The 8,775-nt window shown below is 46.5% G+C and overlaps 1 long non-coding RNA gene across 1 annotated transcript in view; it reads left to right on the top strand.

The window, feature by feature from the left end:
* LOC121025108 (uncharacterized) overlaps positions 1-1,554 on the top strand; it is a 3,051-nt gene extending 1,497 nt beyond the window's left edge. Inside the window, exons 2-3 of the long non-coding RNA XR_005787947.1 lie at positions 308-404; positions 1,251-1,554. This is a non-coding gene — a long non-coding RNA (uncharacterized LOC121025108). The remainder of the gene's footprint in view (positions 1-307; positions 405-1,250) is intronic.
* The last annotated feature ends 7,221 nt before the right edge of the window (positions 1,555-8,775 follow it).

Below are 8,775 nucleotides of genomic sequence, written 5' to 3'. Positions count from 1 at the left end.
GTGTGTGAGAGAGAGAGAGAGAGAGAGAGAGAGAGAGAGAGCGCGTGCGCACATGTGCACGCGCTTGCATGGAGAACAGTGCTGCTCCTGAAAGGAAGAATTTTTAAAAATCATATTGAGTTAGGTATTTTTCAAGATCTGATAAAAGGAGACAAATTCTTAAAAGCTTGTGCGTCCTCACAAACGAACTAGCATTTGGTCACCAGCCACACAGGACATTTACAACTAAGAGAAAATAAAATTCCCATCAGCTAAATAGTCTTTTCTCTCCTTTCTTCTCAACCACTTTTGCACCCTGATGCTGCAGGAAAGATGGGAAAAAAATAGAGGAAAAGCAAAACCCAGAAGCCACTTCTCAACCTGCAGGAACCCAAGCCAGAGGTCAGGCCTGAACCTGGAAAGAGGTATGAGGACAGGAGTGGGGAGAAGCTTTATATTGGGTGTGAGATTGAGGTTTGGATGCGGACTGGACTGGACTTCTGAGTCGCTGAAAGTAAGTCATGGCCATTTGTGGGGGTCTTTGAATAACTGTGTGACCAAAACTCTGAATCTGTGCTTCCCACTGTGGAGCAAAGAGATCCATCAGAACAGAGCGGGGAGTGACGCTTGGAGAAAAAACAGTCACTTCCTATCTGTGCCTTATCCATTTCAGTGCATTTAACAAGCTGGTGGCGTTTGTGAGGGTAAGGTCTGAAGAGCGTACTGAGTGGCAGAGGTTCGGGGGAGGAACTGTCCGTGGCTTGTCAGTCTGGTTTATTGGGAGGATACCATACAGAGTCAGAATCCTTTGCAGCCAGTCTTGAGGGTAGGTTTTATTGGCTCGATGTGCCCTCGGGGAAATTATTTTCCCACCTCTGGGAGAAACCGTTATCTAAAGCCAAGATTAGTTTGCGGGACTGTTATTGGCCGACCAGGTCGTCTGTCTGTGAAGAATGACTGTAACGCGTCGGAGAATTGCCGTGAGCCGACAGAATGCCTAAGATGGCCGGCCTTCGAGATCGTTGGTGAGGTCATCCAGACAGGCCCTCGGAGGTTGGGGCAGAATGCTTTCAGTCCCCTTGGGGGCTTTCAGATGAGTAGAGAGCTGGAGGACAGTGCCGGTCGGCTGGTTGTAGTTCAGGGTCAGGTCTGGCCTCCAGACGGAGTCGTCCAGCTAGGGCTCTGCAGTCCTCTCAGGCTTCCAGGGGACGTGGATTAATGCTAGAGCTCCAAACAAGTGAGAGAACGGAATGATTTCTTCTGTGTTGAAGGGGAAGCCAAGCCATCTGGACTCCGCACACAGGGGCGTGAGGGAAATCCTGTGGCTCCGCACCTGTGCCCCTTCAGAGAGTCCCCGCAGCGGTTGCCAGGTTACGGCAACAAGGACAGCAGGCCTGGTGGATGTGGGGGCTCTCGGTGAAGCACCGGCTGCGGTCAAGACTGACTCCAGGGTAATCCCAGCTGCCCCTGAAGGTGATTAACTGGGCAGAGGTTGGGAGCAACGAAACTGGGAAGCTGTGGACTTGCCATCAGCTGGGTGCACTATACAGCAGGTGTAATGGCTTTAATTCCTATTGGACACTGTTAGCGCGTAACTGATGCTTATTAGCCAGACGTTCGATAGAGGCCCCACCTTGGGAAGAGAGAGGCAAGAAGAGTCACTTTGTTCTTTATTGTTTTGTTCCGCATCGTGTCGTATTTTATATAGAAAGTAAGTGGGGGAGAGGGGCAGCGGGGGAGAGAGAGTCTTAAGCGGTCTCCGTGCTTAGTGCGGAGCCCAACTTGGGGTTCTGTCCCACCACCCTGGGGTCATGACCTGAGATGAAACCCAAGAGTCCGACGCTTCACCGACTGAGCCACCCAGGTACCCAAAAAAGAGCAAAAAGTAAAAAGTCCCATTTAAAAAAATTTTTTTTTCAACGTTTATTTATTTTTGGGACAGAGAGAGACCGAGTATGAACGGGGGAGGGGCAGAGAGAGAGGGAGACACAGAATCGGAAACAGGCTCCAGGCTCCGAGCCATCAGCTCAGAGCCCGACGCGGGGCTCGAACTCCCGGACCGCGAGATCGTGACCTGGCTGAAGTCGGACGCTCAACCGACTGCGCCACCCAGGCGCCCCAAAAGTCCCATTTTAAATGGACCAACGAGACAATGTCAAAATGTAGATAAAATGATAAAAATCTAGACGATGAGAAATCTAGATAAAATGTCCTTCCCTGCTCAACAAGTATAGCGTCCGTTGGCCCCAGGTCTCCTGAAAAGCCAGGAGAATTCTTGGCAAGACCTCAAAATTCAGGGTCTCAGTCACTATCCTGGGGAAAGGAACTCCCTGAGAGAAGGAAGGTCCCCAGATCTTCAGATACGTTAGCTGCTAGGTGTTAAAATAGGCATAAAAATTATCTTTGAAACTAAGAAGTTTTTTTAAAATTTTTAACGTTTATTCATATTTGAGAGAGAGAGCACAAGTCGCAAAGGGACAGAGAGAAGGGGAGACAGAAACTGAAGCAGGCTCCAGGCTCCAAAGCTGTCAGCACAGAGCCCAATGTGGGGCTCGGACTCACAAACCGCGAGATCATGACCTGAGCCGAAGTCGGACGCTCAACCGACTGAGCCACCCAGGCGCCCCAGACACTAAGCAGTTTTTAATGGAAATCAAGGAAACCCAGCCCCTCCTGTGGCTTCAGAAGGGGGACACTTCTTGCCCACTCGTGAGCACCTTCTGGCCTCCTCACTCTCTCTTTCCGTGTCTTTGATTTGGAAGGGAGATGTTGTAGGAAGCTTTGTGTGACCAGGTCTTTCTTTTTCTTTCTGAAGGAAAAGACCAAACTCTCCATGTGTGTTGTTTTGTGGGAGCAGTGACGGTCTCCATAGGAAAGCGAGACCACCCATCAAGTGGCCAAATACAGCAGGGGCTGGGAAACAGTGGGAATCATGGGAATTGGAGACACCTGGAAAGTATCCCATTGTTGGGAAAATCTTGGACTTTGGCAGGATATAGAAAGGGGTTTCAAGGCAGTCTTACCCTTAGCGTGAAGAGAACTTAGACGGACAGCTGAGGTGTATGTATGATTTTATGCAAATGGTCCTTTCAAACAGAGTATTAAACTTTTTCAACATTTAATTTTGAGAGAGAGAGAGCGCGCGCAAGAGAGTGAGCGAGCAGGGAAGGGGCAGAAAGAGAGAGACAGACAGAATCCAACACAGGCTCCGGGCTCTGAGCTGTTAGCACTGTGGGATCATGACCTGAGCTGAAGTCGGACACTTAACCGACTGAGCCACCCAGGCGCCCCTCAAACAGAATATTTTAAAATGCCTTGCCACTTTCATAAGAGAGAATCAAGAACAACTATTGACATATCTTTCAAAAGAATGAGAACCAACCTGCTCCCCTTGTGACATTATAGCCAAATGACTTAATTTCACACTGACATTTGACGAGGTCCTATATTCTTGACATCGACCTGTTATTGATTTCCACGTGGAAAAGAACATGAAACAGAATTCATATACATGTTAGGCATATGGTTAAGTACACAGTTAATATGTGTTGAATTAAATTTAATCAGGGGCGCCTTGGTGGCTCAGTTGGAAGAGCATGTGACTCTTGACCTCGGGGTTGTGATTTTGAGTCCGACATTGTGTGCAGAGATGACTTAAATATTTAAAATAAATAAAATAAACTTATTTGGGATTTGGATGCTATTACACGACAAATAGTATATGACCTGCAAAGGCATGTGACCTAAATTAAGCATCTATATGGGAGAGTGTCGTTTATCACTTGGGACTGCCAACGCATATGTGTGTGTATACACGTGCATGTATATGTGTATGTCTCTGGATCATTACATTTATATATATGGCGAGAAATTGTGTGACATCTGTTGCCAGTCAGTTTGGTGGCTTGGTTTGACCCAGAAGGCTTTGGTGGGACTGTTTACCTTGTAGGGAGGAGCCTGTGATTGCAGTCGTGTGCCTGGAGGTGAGCAGTGATCCTCAGACATGCTTCCCTTTGGCAGGAAACCAGCAAGCTTCCATTCAGGCTTTCTTCCTACTTCCCGATCTTTCATCTTCCTCCTTATACCTCATCCAAGGAATCACTATAATTGTTCCTTGGAGTGCCAGCTGATGTTTGCAGCTTCCTGTCTCTTTGCCCAAGGGAAAAACGCCGATTTCCTCTTTGCTATTTGGCAAATGTCAAAAGAAAAGGACTGGCTACACCATGTATTCCTTTCAGCACCATGAATGAACATCCTGTGTTTTTCCCCCAATCGGGAGAAGATTTAACTAGCTAAAACTTAATTAGCCTAAGCTGAGAGACTTTTTTCCTATTATTTTTCTATTGCTTCTCCTTCATTTGTTCCTTTTTTATCTTCCAGGAATCCCGATCCTACGTACTTAACAATACCAGGCCTTTATACGTTTGCATATCATGTTTGTCTCTAACTCTTTCTTGCCAGGTTCTGGGAGAATTCTCTGACCTCTTCCACTTTACAGATTTGGTTTTCTGCAGTAATCTATCTACTGTTCACTGGCTCCATGGTAGTTTTGTTTCTTTCTGTACTTGTGTTTTTCATCTGATTTTCTATTGCTTCCTCTTCACCTACGAAATGTTTTCTCAAAACTCTTAGAGAACAAAAATAGAAGTCTTCTATTGTTTTCTCCAGTTCCATGGAGTAAGTCTCTTTCATTGGGAGAAGCCTGTCCTTATTCCCCGGATTAATCCTTTTCTTTGGAATTGCCAACTCTTCAAATGTCTGGGATGTTGTGTTTTTGCTTTTTGTTTTTTGTTTTTTAGGTAAACTCTACACCCATGACCCTGACCCAAGGGTCTCATGCTCTACCGTCTGAGCCAGCCGTGCGCCCTTGGGAAGGTCTTCTGCTTCCGCATCCCGACAGAGTGGTCTCTGCTAAGTTAGGCTAGTTGGGATGGGTGTCCGTACAGATAGTTTATTCCTGGCAGGAAAAGTGGAGTTTCTCGTCTGTGTACTTTTATGTTGCTACAGTGACGATCGAGTTGGTTATAATTCACTATGGAGGGGCTTCCCACAGACAGTGCTATATGCCCAACAGTTTTTCTCTCTGTTTGTGATGGTAGCATAAAGTTACCTAGAGGACTTGCCCCGTCCTGAATTGTCCCGACTGCCTTTTCTGAACCGGTTACCGCACTTGCCCTGTCCTAGCACAGCGCCCGTGCTAGGGAGAGAAACCAGACGAGCGAGCCCCCTGGCCTGCCACTCTGCGGTCTCTGTAGCGGGGTGGTCATGGGACTGTACTGTAGGGGTCCAGGGACTTACCTGCACTTCCACACCAGGCGTGGGGGTTTGAGGAGCATCTGTGCATGGGGCCCTTCCACTTCCCTAAGTCCTCACCTGGGGTCTTCATTCATATGTGAAAGAACAGGATACTGTTGCCCTTGATTCCGTCCTATCCCTACCACCCGCCTACACCTTTCAGCACGTCCCCGGTTTCTTGCCTCCTGTTTTTCAGCAACGGTGTAGACTTTTCCTATTTTTATATTTATGTGAGCAGCTTTTACTTAACAACTATGTCTAGTACAGCATTGGTTTTCACGGTGAGAAGTTGAAAATTAATAGAAGGCTAACTGAATTATGTCCATTGACGTCAAGATTTTTCTGCCAGTATCTCCACCAGTGTTTCTGTGAATTTCCTGACGATTTATGTTCCCATGCTCATTCTGACTCTGAGGTCTTAACTCTTTTTTTTTCCTGCCCTAGAGGAAAAGACATTCTACCCTGTAAGCACCCGAGTTCTTGGTTCTTTTTAACCCTTGCGCTTCCCCTCATCTGGCCCAAACCCAGCCCCCTGCTTCTTTATTCTCCCAAACCATTTCTTTTTTTTTTTTTTCCTTTAACAACCTTAACACTCAGCATGGTGCGCAACATGGGTCTTGAACTTGACCGTGAGCTCAAGACCTGAGCTGCGATCAAGAATCAGACGCTTAACCGACTGAGCCACCCAGGCGCCCCGAAACCATTTCTTTAACCATTCAACAAATGCTGTTACAGACCCGCGGTTTATTGTAGCGAAGGAGGAGGCTCCCCCTCGCATGGAGCTTACGTTCTGATTCAAGGCATTTGTAGCCGTGTTCCTGATGTCATGAGTGAATGCAGGGACAGCTGCTGTGCATCTTTGTTCCTAACTTTTCTTTGGCTACGGCATCACTTAAACGCTTTGCAGCCACCCTTCCTCACTCTCACCCTCTCACCGAATCCCTGCCGTTTTTTTTTTTTTTTTCCCAGAACAAGTTTAGTTATTTTATTTCATTTCCTTTTTCCAGTCACATGCATGGGACCTCCTCTCTCTTGCCCCAAGTGCTTATCAAGACATTTACCTGATCAAGTACAGTTCCTTTCTTTACAACATCCCTGGTGTTGGCTTTCAAAGTGGTTAACTTTACTACCTCACTGCACATATTTGTGGGTTTACGAAAATATAGAGCTAGGGACATACAGTCCTCTGAAAGGATGATACCATATCTGGACTGTGGGATTAGGGGTGAGTCTATTCTGCCATTAACTGATCATCTGCATTTTCTGTTTTCCAAAACGAATGTATATTAATCATCTTTAAGAGCAAAGAAACAAAAAAGCTTTAGTAAACTCTCAATCTCTCCAACTTACTCATTGAAAATAGAATATAATTTTAAAAAACAGGAAAAAAAGAAAATAGAATATAATTGATCTCAACTTTCTCTTTTCCGGATCCAAAAGTTTCTGGCCATGCGTCTTCTTTATTTGTAAATTGGCATTCCCTTTTCCATACTATATGTGGTTTCTCATTTTTCATTTTTTATTTTTTTAATTTATTTTTGGAGCGGGGGGAGCGCTCGCATGCCGAAGGGGCAGAGACAGAGGGGGAGAGAGATAGAATCCCAAGCAAGCTCCCCACTGAAGGCACGGAGCCCAGTGCAGGGCTTGAACCGACAAACCACGGGATTGTGACGTCAGCCGAAATCAAGAGTCAGATGGTTAATTGATTGAGCCACCCAGGTGCCCGATATTTGTGGTTTTTTTAAATGGAGGTATAGTTGATACACATAGTATATAGCTTTAAATTAATTTTAACAAAAATATTTTAATAGTCTTAAATACACACGCACAGTTTGGGTATATATATTAACCCAGAGAAAAGGCAGACTAAAACAGTTAAGTGGTTTAATTTGGGGTTGGGGGAAACTTTCTGTATGACTGAAAATTTTTTGCAACCAGGCTCATGTGTTACCATTATTTTAAAAATTGGGAAGAAACACATACACGACCCTACAGCAGGAGCTACTCTGGAGCCTTGCAAATTCATCTTCCACTAGATACCACCCTTCGTAGGTGGTTTTGAGGGGTTTGCTAGGTTACACGGTAGTGCCCTAGCACGTCTTGATTGATTACGGTACGTACAGTGAAAAGGAATGTGCTAGTAGCTACTCCTACGACCTTGGGCAAGTCAGTTCGTCTAATACGTGTTTTGCCATCGGCAAAATGAGGGGCTTGCGCTACGTCGGCGTGTGTGATTCCGACGTCCAACATTTTTATGACTCCGCTGAACATGAATTAAGAAATCCAGGGGTGGCCGGGTGGCTCCGTCGATTGAGCGTCCGACTCCGGCTCAGGTCGTGACCTTGCGGTTCGGGAGTTCGTGCCCGCCGAGATAAATAAATAAATTAAAAAAAAAAAGAAATCTGGAATGAAAAGTGAAGAAGAGTACGTGTGAGTGGTAGAGAGGCAAAGGTCTGACTGTGTGCTCAGGAAACAAGGGTTCCGAATCCCCGAGAGGAATTATTGAAGACCCACAACTGCTTTGACAGTTGGGGTGCAGAGCTGTCGCCGTCCTAGCCCTCCTGTGCCACAGAGTTTCCGTGTCCTTTGTGGATTGGTTTCCTGATGGCAAAAGTGGCCTGATTTTATGGAATGTGTAGATGAGAGAGGTCATTCCCGACCAGCTGTGTTGGGCTGCGTGTACTCTACAGAGAGCAGGATGCTGGCATCTAGATGTACGGAGTTCTTGGTTCTGGGTTATTCTCTGGTACAACCCAAAGCTGCCTCCGGGAGGCAGCTGGCAGTTTGCAAAGACACCTTTTCCTTCAGATCAGTTTGAAAATCACCACGTTGCTTCAATCTTTTAAGCAGTGTCCCTCGTGACACGAGAGACTGCTACTTCTTTCTTTTTAAAAGTTTATTTATTTATTTTGAGAGAGAGTGAGTGGGTGGGAGGGGCAGAGAGGAGGAGACAGACAGAATCCCAAGCAGGCTCCACAGTGTCCGCGCAGAGCCTGCCGCGGGGCTCAAACCCACCAACTGTGAGATCGTGACCTGAGCCGAATCCAAGAGTCAGACGCTTGACCGACTGAGACACCCAGGTGCCCCCAAAGACTGCTACTTCGTTAAGTGCCTGGACTGGGCACGAAAATATCTGGCCCTTCTCGTGACCAAATTAGAAGTGATGTCTACCTAGGGCAGTCACTTTCACGAACGTCACGCAAGACGCCTCGCTCAGCTCCCTTGCAAACGTGCAGCAGTCTCTCCTCTTTATTTAAAATGACAGAACGCCTCAAAAATGGTGGAGGCACCAGTTCTGTAATAATTCTCACCTACTGTTCTGGCCAAGTGAAATTGAGAAGCCTTCCCCCGGTGCAGGGATGAGAAGCAAACTCTCCCGAGGAAGGATGACAGGCCTTTATCAGGTCCAGTTGTGTTCTGGTTGTCTTGCTCTTAGTTCCATAAGCCAGGTGCCCCCTGCTGTCTCCTCCATATGACACTCACTGTGAGATCTTCTGGCCA

This window comes from Herpailurus yagouaroundi, unplaced genomic scaffold (assembly GCF_014898765.1).
Source record: "Herpailurus yagouaroundi ecotype Mexico unplaced genomic scaffold, PumYag 67503, whole genome shotgun sequence".
Taxonomy (NCBI): Eukaryota; Metazoa; Chordata; class Mammalia; order Carnivora; family Felidae; genus Herpailurus; species Herpailurus yagouaroundi.
The sequence above is the reverse complement of the archived record's forward strand: the minus strand, read 5'-3'. Positions and strand labels throughout refer to the sequence as shown.